The sequence below is a fragment of the Hyla sarda genome, chromosome 6 (assembly GCF_029499605.1).
Source record: "Hyla sarda isolate aHylSar1 chromosome 6, aHylSar1.hap1, whole genome shotgun sequence".
NCBI lineage: Eukaryota > Metazoa > Chordata > Amphibia > Anura > Hylidae > Hyla > Hyla sarda.
In genome coordinates, this window is record NC_079194.1 from 206,239,425 (window position 1) to 206,251,995 (window position 12,571).

A 12,571-nucleotide genomic window follows, 5' to 3' on the forward strand; every position below is an offset into this window, starting at 1 on the left:
ATAGTGTCTGAGACTGTTTGAGCTATGTCTCAGACAGTGTGCGACAGTGTGTACCAGGAAAATCCAACTAACCCAACATTGCCTTGTGAAGAGCCAAAAGGGGCATGGCCAATCCCAAAAGGGGCGTGTTTTAACAACCCGACCTATTTTCTATTGAATTAACAGAAAAACCTGTGAATAAATGGCTGGAAATTTCCACCTAAAATGTTCCCGACTTGTAAATCTGTGATCCCAATAGTAAATAGAGAGGAATCCTACAAGTCTAATACAACATTTCACACTAGTAAAAACCCAACACTCTTAGTAAATGAGGCCCATTATGTCATAAGTCACAAAGTCTTCATGGGAGGTGGGTGGGTGGATGGCAGGATAAAAAGTAAACTGTTATCCACCCACCCACTGCAGCATAGCCACTCTCCCCTGGATACTAGGAGACATATTGTCTCTGACTACATGGAATACAGGGATAGGTCAAAGACAATAGTAAAATAGTTTTAAAAAAAAACTCACAGTACAGCACTTTTGTGTGTGGGTCAAAAACGTGAGAAAGTGGTGCAGGAGTTAATAGAAGCATATTACACAGTAGCATAACTTGGCATCATGGGCTCAAAGACTGAATAAAAAAAATCCTGGAATATCTCTTTAAGCTGTATTATGGAAGTATATAGCATAGTCAACAAAAGCCTCTTGACTGAACCTGCAGGATAATCACACATACAATTTTTCTAAAAAAAAATGTATGTGTTTAAAACATGAACTTTTTTCTCTCTGGGGCCTAAAAACAATGGGGGAGATTTATCAAAATCTGTGCAGAGGAAACGTTGCTGTGTTGCCCATAGCAACCAATCAGATCGTTACTTTCATTTTGCAGAGGCCTTGTGAAAAATGAAAGAAGAAATCTGATTGGTTGCTATGGGCAACACATCAACTTTTCCTCTGCACAGGTTTTGATACATCTCCCCCAATGATGTCAAATGAAGGCATGTATGTTGTAACTAACAAGGGAGCAAGTGCTACAAAGTAAGCTGCAATCTGAGCTCAAATGGTCCAGAAATCTTTAGGAGTTGGATATTTTACCCCTTAAGGACGCAGGGTTTTTCAGTTTTTGCACTTTCGTTTTTTCATAACCCTTTCAATTTTCCACCTAAAAATCCATATTATGGCTTATTTTTTGCATCACCAATTCTACTTTGCAGTGACATTAGTCATTTTACCCAAAAATTCATGGCGAAATGGAAAGAAAAATCATTGTGTGACAAAATCAAAGAAAAAACACCATTTTGTAACTTTTGGGGGCTTCCGTTTCTACGCAGTGCATATTTCGGTAAAAATGACACCTTATCATTATTCTGTAGGTCCATACGGTTAAAATGATACCCTACTTATATAGGTTTGATTTTGTATCACTTCTGGAAAAAATCATAACTACATGCCGGAAAATTTATACGTTTAAAAATGTCCTCTTCTGACGCCTACAACTTTTTTTTATTTTTCAACGTACAGGGCGGTATGAGGGCTCATTTTTTGCGCAGTGATCTGAAGTTTTTATCGGTACAATTTTTGTTTTGATCTGACTTTTTGATCACTTTTTATTCATTTTTTAATGGTATAAAAAGTGACCAAAAATATGCTTTTTTGGACTTTGGAATTTTTTTTTACGTGTACGCCATTGACCATGCGGTTTAATTAACAATATATTTTTTATAGTTCGGACATTTACGCACGCGGTGATACCACATGTTTATTTTTATTTACACTTTAATTTTTTTTATGGGAAAAAGGGGGTGATTCAAACTTTTATTAGGGAAGGGGTTAAATGACCTTTATTAACACTTTTTTAAAACTTTTTTTTGCAGTGTTATAGGTCCCATAGGGACCTATAACACTGCACACACTGATCTTTTACACAGATCACTGGCGTGTATTAACACGCCTGTGATCAGTGTTATCGGCGCTTGACTGCTCCTGCCTGGATCTCAGGCACGGAGCAGTCATTTGTCGATCGGACACCAAGGAGGCAGGTAAGGGCCCTCCCGGTGTCCTGTAAGCTGTTCGGGATGCCACGATTTCACCGCGGCGGTCCCGAACAGCACGACTGAGCAGCCAGGATACTTTCACTTCAGACGCGGCGGTCAGCTTTGATCGCCGCGTCTGAATGGTTAATACAGGGCATCACCGCGATCGGTGATGTCCTGTATTAGCCGCAGGTCCCGGCCGTTGATAGCCACCGGGACCGACCCGATATGACGCGAGGACACCGCGTTACCCCGCGGCATATTGCGGGAGCCGGCAGAGGACGCAAATATACGTCCTTCGTCATTAAGGGGTTAAAGGGGTACTCCGGCCCTAAGACATCTTATCCCCTTATCCAAAGGATAGGGGATAAGATGTCTGAGGGCGGGGGTCCCGCCGCTGGGGACCCTCACAATCTTGCATTTGGCACCCACCACTTTGAGCTGCATGCCACGCTGCCAGCTCACAAACTGCTGGGTGCCGACCACGGGGTCGGACTATCGTGACATCATGACTCCGCCCCGTGTGACATCACCCCCGCCCATAGTCTTTCATAGCTAGGGTGGGGCGTGATGTCACACGGGGGTGGCGGAGTCGTGACATCCCGATACTCCGGCCCCGTGGTCGGCACCCGGCAGTTTGTGAGCTGGCAGAGCGGCGTGCAGCTCAAAGAGGTGGTGCCGAATACAACTTTTGGGGGGGGACCCCAGTGGCGGGCCCCCCACGGTCAGACATCTTATCCACTATCCTTTGGATAGGGGAGAAGATGTCTTTGGGCCGGAGTACCGCTTTAAAAGAAAAAAAAATATCTCAAATCAGTTTAAATGAAGGAGTTATAATTTAGTAGGACAGGAGGCAGAAATCTCAGCACTGAAAGAAAAGAAAAAAAAGCAGTAAGGCTGGGTTCACACTACAGAATTTCAGACCTGAATTCCTCTTAGACATTTTGTTGGGAAATTCCAGTGCAGCAGAATCTCGTTGCTGTCAATGGGATTCCGCTGCACAGTGCACACTATGGAATTTCAGATGGATTCCGCTCTATAGGGGTGACAATGTCCACGTGGTCCTAGCGCTGACTGGCTCAGTCGGCGATGGCTGCACTCAGAAGCTCAGATGGATTATTCCGTCCAAGCTTCGCGAGTGTGAACCCGGCCTAAGAAGTTGTACTTGAAGAGAAAAGGCTTGGTCTATCTGAAAGATCTATACCCATGTAGATTATGTCTTGCTTGCTTTGAGGTCTTACATTTGCAAGAAAGAGTAGGTAAACTCTTTGACGTCACATGAATTTCTCCATTAATCACTAATAAAATGTAGGATTATACAAGGCACAAGTTATAGACAAGCACAATTAAGTAAACTCATAACACACAAACAGTTGTTCTGTTTATTTTTTTTTATTGAGTACAATGAGTTAATCCACAGTGCACCAAGAAAAAGTAAGTGGCCTAACAAAAATTTTTGTTGCCAAATATCTCCTTCGTAGCACAGAGGTTTACCTACTTTTTCCGGCATCATTGTGGATGTTTACTCAACTGGCTCAATAAAAACATGAACAGTGCAATTGTTTGTGTGTTTTAGCATCTACTGATTTGCTACATATACACAAAAGGAAATATATACAGAAACACAGCTGATGGTCTGGGGGTTGGACAAGCACATTACATTTTTTAAAGGAGTTACATAGATGTAGTGAGTTCCTATTGATACATCAGATATAGCTGAGCATCAAGATAAAAGTCCATCTTCTTGATATATTCGGACAGCAGTCTGACCAGCCCTTCAAACCATATTAATCCACCTTTCAAATAATCTGTCTGCAACCACACATTGCCTAAACCATAGTAGAATTGGTCATTTCATCTGCACTGAAACTTACAACTTAACTAGGAATTTTGACAATAGCTCCTAAGGGTAAATGTATATATACAGTGTAGAGCTGCCATGAAACTTTTCTGAGGTTAAATGGACTGTTCATAAACATGCTCCATAAAATGTAGATCTACACTGTAAAACTTAGGGTCTTTCAGGCATTATGGAGTTAATGTTCGCACTATAAAGTTGAGGTTGATGTTAGTTTTTGTGTCTTTTATCATCTTTCAAATGCAAGAGACCTGGCATTATATTAAGCCACAAATTCCAAGAAGTATAGTGAGCAGTCAAGCGTAGTTTAAGATGGAAATGTTATATTATGACACCTAGTAAAGCCCCAGAAAACTTTCTCCAGAACCATGTTTAAAGTGAATATGCACCTTTGAAACCGGTTTTACAGTTTATATATGGAGGCAATTAATATAAAATGCTGATTATCTTTATAAATACATTACATCAGGTACTTTGCAATGGATTTAAAGAGAGTATCATGAAAATAACCCTCTTTTAAACAGGCCGGCTTATCTAAGACCTGGAAAACAGCTGTTATCACTGCGGGATGTCACATTTGGTCAAACATTTTGCCTACAGAGGTCATACTGAGTATATTCAAATGAATGTAAGTAGTGTATTGCATTCTGTAAGAGGTACTTTTAAGAAAAATTTTCGACAAGTGACATAGGAAAAATAGGCTAAAGGGGCCCCATTACATTCTATAGGAGAGTTTTTTTTAGGCATTCTCTGCAATCTGCACAGAGGTTACTGAGCATTGTGGGGGTTTGGTTTGCAGTTTAGGGTTGAGAGCTCTCACCATCACCTATTGTTAAAGCCTGATCCAGTCTAGTCTATGTACTTGTGTCTTCTTTCATTGCAATCCTGATGGTAATCATGAAACATTTTCACTACAAAACAGGACATGTCAGTCAGTTTTAAGGCTTCGTAAAATAGAAAATTTGAATTCAAAAAGGCTTTACCAAGAATTCATTTTGCCATTGATTTACAAAATATATGTAATCATGCGAAAAAAAAAGTATTTAAGGATTGTGATCATTTTTTTATTATAATCCTAATACCAACAGAAAACACCCAAATAGCCATGAATAAAAAAAAAAAAAAAAAAGTTTACATACCCCTACGGCCTTGTTACAGACACAGATAAAAATGGAATTAAAGGTTAATTTCCTAAGTTTATTTTTTTTTCAGCTCTTATGCCAATGCAGTGAGTAGTCTAGATACTGTGCCATTGGGAGCAGAAAAGAAATGTCAAAATACCTGGTTAATAAGCTAATGTAATGTTATAAAGCTGAAAAAGGACATAGACGGATATCATAAGCCTTGAAAATGCCAGTCAGAACTGTACCATCACTTAAGAAATGAAAAATTCAGGGATCTCTTAATACCAAGCCAAGGTCAGGTAGACCAAGAAAGAGTTCAGCCACAACTGACACAACTGACTAACTGGCCGAGGTGGGACACTTCTGCGGCCAGCGGTGCTGCAGGACCAGGTTTACAGCTCTGGCCAGCTCCATGAAGCAGATTGTCAGCTGGGACCTGGCCGGAGATGGAGTTCCATAATATCGGAGGCTACAGGGGGAGCAAATGAAGATGAGGAAAATGTTTTTTTTTTTTTTCATTAGGCAGGCTGGGGACAATTGTAAAATAATAAATTCCACCAGAACCCCTTTAATATTATCTAGCCACTCTATGGAGATCTCAAATGTGCAGTTCATCCAAGAGGACCAAAGACCTAGAGGCATGTTGCTAAAATGAATGGGCAAATATGCCATTTGGAAAAATTTGGGGCTTCATAGAGAATTACAATAAAAAAGACCATACAGCATTAAGAACTAAGGGTGTGCAATCATTTATTTTTTCCAATATAAAAAATAGACAAAGGCTCACTCCAGTTATAACCACCTACAATCCGAGCTCACCAATAGTTCACCTATACCCCGGTGAAAAAAATTTATGTAGTAAAACAACCAAAAAATTTGGGCTGAAAGCATACCCGTCAGATCCAACAAATTTTTTTTTAAATATATCTCTCAGTACCTAATCCTGACCATGTACATCTAATTTTTATGTGAATCAAATGTGTAAGAAAAATAAAGTGGCACCGGTACCTTTAATTAGCAGCAGCTCTATGAGATGGACTACAACCACACCAGGTCAGACAGTCATAAATCCAGCGGCGGCAGTGCTAGGACAATATAACGTAGAAAACAGTAATAGACAAACCAAAGGGACGGACAGGCGTCCTGCACTCACCGCATAAGATCTGGTCATTCAGCTCCCATCTCGGGCAAGACTTCTCTGGTAGGGACTTCAAAGACAACGTGGAGCCCTCAGAGGCGACTGCCGGCTGTTTCACGTTTAGGAATGCGCTTCATCCGGTCTTGAGGTGGGAGCTGAATGACCAGATCTTATGCAGTGAGTGCAGGATGCCTGTCTGTCCCTTTGGTTTGTCTATTACTAATTTTTATGTGTCTAGCACCTTTATTATTTTTTTTTTATTATGCTTTTCATTTAGCTCACTTATCTGAATTCCTCTCAAAGGGAGGGTGTGTGGACACACTGTGCAGGTCTTCACCCCATCCCTCAGTATGCTGTCTGCTCACATCTCCCCTAGCATTAGCATAACTACAACTCCCAGCTTGTCCTCAATGACAGTAGCGGGACACAAGTTGACAGTGGGAAGATTTTTCCTCCATCTGTGAGCCCTGCGCTCACAGCTGTCAATCAAGGAAGTGTGTCCATGATGCATGGACACAGCAGGACAAGTATGTGTCCAAGCAGGCAGGGGGGGGGGGGAAGTTGTTTGACTGTCTTTTTCAGAATGAAATACTGAAAATGTTCTAATGAAAGCAATTGCAAAACCTATTGGTTCTGCATGCTTTACAACATATCAAAAGTTTTTGTATCTGACAGTGCCAATTTAAGGATTAAATGAACATAGAAAATGGTGCTACCAAAATATAAATTTATTAAAACAATATGCTCATAACATATAACAGTCTTGTGTCTCACACCACAGGGCCCTTGTGGTGTGAGGCACAAGACTGTAATATGGTATGAGAGTATTGTTTTAATAAAGTTATATATTGATAGCAACAGTTTCTATGTCCATTTAATCTTTGAGCTCCAATTTTTTGGTTGTTGTTCTAAACACATTAAATGGGCACTGTCAGATCCAAAAACTGTTTATATATTGAACATCTTGGCTAAACATTAACCTTTCTAATATACTTCATAAGAAAATGTTATTTCCTTTTAAAAGAAATCATGGCTTAAAAAAAATCATGGCTTTGTCCAAGCTGAAGCACAGGCAAGTCCAGTAAGTGAGGGTGGGCAAGTACTCCTCTGTCTGATAGGATAGGAGAGAGCACATAGGAGTATTATCAGACATGAGAGAGCACAGAGGAGTGCTATCAGACAGGAGAGAGCACAGAGGAGTACTATCAGACAGGATAGGACACAGAGGAGTACTATCAGACAGGAGAGAGCACAGAGGAGTCCTATCAGACAGGAGAGAGCACAGAGGAGTTCTATCAGACAGGAGAGAGCACAGAGATGTGCTATCAGAAAGGAGAGAGCACAGAGGAGTACTATCAGACAGGAGAGAGCACAGAGGAGTACTATCAGACAGGAGGGAGCACAGATGAGTGCTATCAGACAGGAGGGAGCACAGATGAGTACTATCAGACAGGAGGGAGCACAGAGGAGTCCTATCAGACAGGAGAGAGCACAGAGGAGTGCTATTAGACAGGAGAGAGCACAGAGGAGTGCTATTAGACAGGAGAGAGCACAGAGGAGTACTATCAGACAGGAGAGAGCACAGAGGAGTACTATCAGACAGGAGAGAGCACAGAGGAGTACTATCAGTCAGGAGAAGTTAGAGAGTAGTACTAGCCCACCCTCACTTACTGGACTTTGTCCATGCCTGTAGCTCAGCTTGGACAAAGCCATGATTTTAGAAGCCAATATTTCTATAAAAAGGAAATACATTTTTTTTATGAAGTATATTAGAAAGGTTAATGTTTTGCCAAGATGTACAACATATAAACAGTTTTTCTGGCAGTGCCCCTTTAAAAAAAAGTGTTTCATTTATTGTCATATTGTCATGTTTTGTTTTAGTATTGTACCAGTCTGTATAACATACCGTTGAATATAAATCCCCAAAAAATGTGTTTTGCCTGCAGACTCATGGAAAATATATTACCCTTTCTTCAAGAATATGCAAACTTTTTGGCACAACTGTAGCTGCAAGTTTATTGAGCAACCACTTACTTTACTTTCAGCATATACGGCAAGAAAATATCCCACTGCACATAGACTTGACTGTACAAATATATGTGAAAAGGTTGTCTTTTTGCATATGTTTCACTATCATACACTTGGAACCAGCAACCCCAAATGTATAAAAATAAATGGTGTCAACTGCATCTTTTAATACAACTGTATAAACAACACACAGACTGTATACACTGTATACTGCACATAAAATATGTGTCTGTCGTTTTTGTTTCAATCTCTCCCTCTCTCTCGCTAGATATATATATATAGGCTTGAAAATGGCTGGGTGAGCCAGCTGAAACGTTGCCTACACGTCTCTGGAATAAATCACATTTTATTTTTTGCTGACACCTGGTGTGCCACTGTTTATTTAATTTTTCTATATATATATATATATATATATATATATATATATATATATATATATATATAGTTTATGGCTTTATGATTAGCAGAGGTGTTTAAACACTGGGGTGAATTTAGCCTTTTCTATTGCTTTAATAATAACCATTTCCATACACTTCGTTGATAAGTAAACAAGACTCGATTATACGATAATACTCTGTAGTTGCCGCTGATTTATTTCCACTTCTGAGAAGCATTTGTAATGTGTGATAGTTCTTAATTCTCAACAAGCACTTTCCCTTTTAACCTGCAATGATTTTTTAATTAATAAAGTCTTCAGGAGCTCTCCAGATATACAATAAATATTCTATCTTATTCTTCAATTATAATTAACCCTCGCTTTATCCCATATAAGAGGTCTTTTTGGAATCAAAAGATATGGCTTAAGGTCAAGTTATTTCAGGTTATTGCTACAGAGATCAAGAGATGCCCCAGCCCCCAAGCTGACCACTTTGTAAGCAGGAGTGCTCAGTAAAAGCAGTGTTGCTTTATGTTCTATTGATATTGAATTTGTTAACCCACAATTGATTTTCTGTGTTATACAATCCAATTGAAAGCAACAGAGATAATTCCCTGCAGTTAATGTTACATTTTAATGCAGTGCTGGATCCAAATGGAAAGGAGACCTTTCTAAATATATACAGCAGGGTAAGGACGCCCTCTGCTGGATATTCAAGTAGAAAAGCTTTCAATAGGAATAAAAAACAGTAAAAGGTGACATAAATAAATAAAATAAAGTAGAGGCTTAATATGAATCAGTCTAATGTTAGAAAAAAAACTATTTATATTGATTATCAAAGCTTAAACAGATTTTAAAAAATGTAATGATCCAGGATAAATAGTTGATCATTTATCCTTGGGCCCAAAGAATAGAAGGGCCCCTTAAAGGGCATGTCCAGGATTAGAAAACCATGAGCGTTTTTTTCTTAAGCCAGCCGCCACGCCCCCTCCCATAGACTTGCATTGAGGGGGCGTGGGATGACTTAATGAGGGGCGTGGCAGTGATGTCACGACCCACGCCGCTGACACCCAGTGTTCTAAACGAACTACGCTGGGTGCTGCACAGAGATCACGGGGGTCCCAGCTACGGGACCCCCGCTATCAGACATCTTATTGTCTAGGGGCGGAGTACCCCTTTAAATTAATAGCTAGTCTCCAGCAGCAACAATGATTATACACTGGCAGACAAAGGCCTAAGAAATAGCCTCAGGTGTATCCAGTGCTGGGGCCTGCTTTAACATACAATATATGCTATAGCAGGCTGCCTATCCATTGTATGTGGACAGGCAGTAATGTAATGATTCCTTGACAAAGCATCACATCATGTGAAACGTCAGAACATTGTCTCCTATTGTATCAGCTAAAGAGCAATAAAGAAATTTCATTTCCACAAGTTGCCGTGGAGTTTTCTCTGTACAAGCTAAAGTTTGAATTACTTTTTCAGAGAACCATAGATATAAGGGATCCATTCTTCTATCCGAATGAGACATTGAGCAGGTAGTGATGATTATGACATTTGTATGTGGGCAGTAATGTGATATCACACAGCAGAATGACCATACATTCAAAATACAATATACAAAATACATATTTTTTTAATGTACAAACACTCCTATTAATAACAGCGAACCTGGTTATTTAGCTTTCTAATGCATAACTCCACTTAAAAATAAATTCCTATGTTATGTTACGTGCAGGTTAAGTTGCCACCAAAACCTGCAATTTATCATGGAAAAACAAGAAATGTAGACTGAATAATTTAAGAAATCATTGCTGATTCCTGCAGTCCAACAAAATGAGCTTAGGGCTAGGATAAGCATCATCATATTTACTGAAGATTAATAAAGTATCCTAGTAATAATACTATACTAGTATATTAGTTCTAGCTGCTATTAAATGTATAGATTATATAGAGTTTAATATCATACAACACTCCCTGAACCCCTTTTCATACCATCAGGAGTCCTAGCGTATGGACCATCTAACATTCGTAAGATGCTGATGATAGTAAGAATTATTTTAATTTTTTAATTCTTAATACACATTTAAATATACAGGTTAACATTAAATAGCAATGTGATTAAATGCTAAAGACCATTGCTACACTCCGGCTTTGGTGTGCTGCGGTGATTCTTTTACTGTCTGATGGTGAACTTGTGACCAGGGTCCCAGGGTCCCCATGCCTGCTTGCACCCCTAATACTTTACTCTATTTGATCTTGGAAAGTGCTGTTCTCCTGGGAGCAGCTTTGTAACTAAGGCCCAATGTGATCAGATGGTTAAAAAGGAACAAAAAAAAATCACAACACTTCTAGAGTTTATATGGATGAAGGAGCTAATGGTTTACAGCTCTTGCAGGTCAATGGAACACTGGCATCTCGCAGACAAAAGAGCAGATCATTTATGCATTGGCACAATGGTTGCCAAGAGTGACAAGTTAATATACAGACTACACCATGTTTTCCACTTTGTAGGTTTTAATCACCTTTAAAATGTTCACCTGCAATAGAAATCTTTAATTCTGGACAACACTTAAAATAAATAAAAGAAAGGTCAGGAGGTTTTCTGTTGTTCAAGCCACACAACTTACATTAAAAAAAAAAAAAAAAGGTGTTGTCTGACCCTCCTTCTTATTGGAATAGATTATCATTTGCAATTTCTTTCTCTTAGTTGTTTCCACAAAACCCATGCATGGGGAGAACATACAGAGTCCTTACAGATATTGTCCTCAGCAGGATTTAATCCCAGGACTCTCGCGCTGCAAGGCAAGGGAGGATTAACTACTATCACCTCCATACTATGCTGTTCTTAATGCTGCAGCTTCCACTGTGCTCTGATGTTGGCCCCCTTTCTGGGGCGGGACTAAATCCATGTGAAATCTTAGCCAGCCAATGGGAGAAATGCCTGCCCCCTGCCACCGCTAGAAGGAATATGAAGTCAGAGTGAACGTGACATCACAGGAAATAAAGGAATCACAGGCAGAGCGGCATGTGACCCAGTCTTAGAACACAAGAAGCTCAGAAAATGAAAAAAAAATGAATGTGCATACTAATCATTCAACCCCCACACTAGACAACGCCTTTAATTTTTAGTTTTTACTAGAAACAACAGTACTCCAAAATAATAAATAAATATATATGGTAATAATATGTAGAAACTGATTTTTTTTGTCAGGTTAAAATACATTGAAATTACAGACACCCAACAGAATTGGGCTCCATTGGTGTCTGGAGTGCAGGCAATGAGATGGCTCCATTTAATCTTGCTTAAAGAGTACCTGTCACCAAATAAAACTTTTAATATAGAGTTCCTTGTGTAATTAGCAGACACTTTTTAATTCACTTGCTTTTAAAATTATCAGCATAAATATGCTTAATATGTAATAGAAAAAACAGCCACTAGGTGGCTCTGTTCTGTTCCCTGCCACAATTAATTCAGTGAGTTTGGTCTCCTCCTGGCCTGGCAGGAGACCAAACTCAGGAAGTGCTTCTCTGCATTGAGCTTGATTGACAGCTGCACAGAGCCTCACTGAAAGCTGCACAGAGAATCACTGAAAGAATCACAGAGCCTCACTGAAAGCTGCAAAGAGCCTCACTGAAACAGTAGGAGTAGTTAGGGACTATAGCCTGGGTACATTTAGAAAAGTTTATTTGTTGACAGGTACTTTTTAATGGAATTTGCTGAACTTAGCCTCCTAGCAGGTTTAAGCTGATTGTCCACAGCATAAAATCTGCAGCAGATAACATTCACTTCATTGGGGTCTGCTGGGGAAAATATGTGAAAGTACCCTAAGCGCTGCAGAAACTATTGGTGCTATATAAATAAAATTATTATAAATTTATTATAATTATTACGTTCACATGTGCATATTTTTGCAGCAGATCTGCTGCAGATTTGCTACTGCAGATTTTGCTGCCCATTTACTTCAATGATTAGCTAAATCAGCTATAGAAAATATGCAGCAGAAAATACGCACGTAGCACTAATGCAGC

The 12,571-nt window shown here is 39.5% G+C and overlaps 1 protein-coding gene and 1 long non-coding RNA gene across 6 annotated transcripts in view; one reads left to right on the top strand and one right to left on the bottom strand.

Moving 5' to 3' along the window:
- FTO (FTO alpha-ketoglutarate dependent dioxygenase) overlaps positions 1–12,571 on the bottom strand; it is a 358,438-nt gene that overhangs the window by 274,333 nt on the left and 71,534 nt on the right. The window lies entirely within an intron of this gene.
- Positions 975–8,332, top strand: LOC130276653 (uncharacterized). Its single transcript, XR_008845203.1, has 3 exons — positions 975–1,020; positions 4,398–4,501; positions 8,082–8,332. It is a non-coding gene; the product is annotated as an uncharacterized LOC130276653 (long non-coding RNA).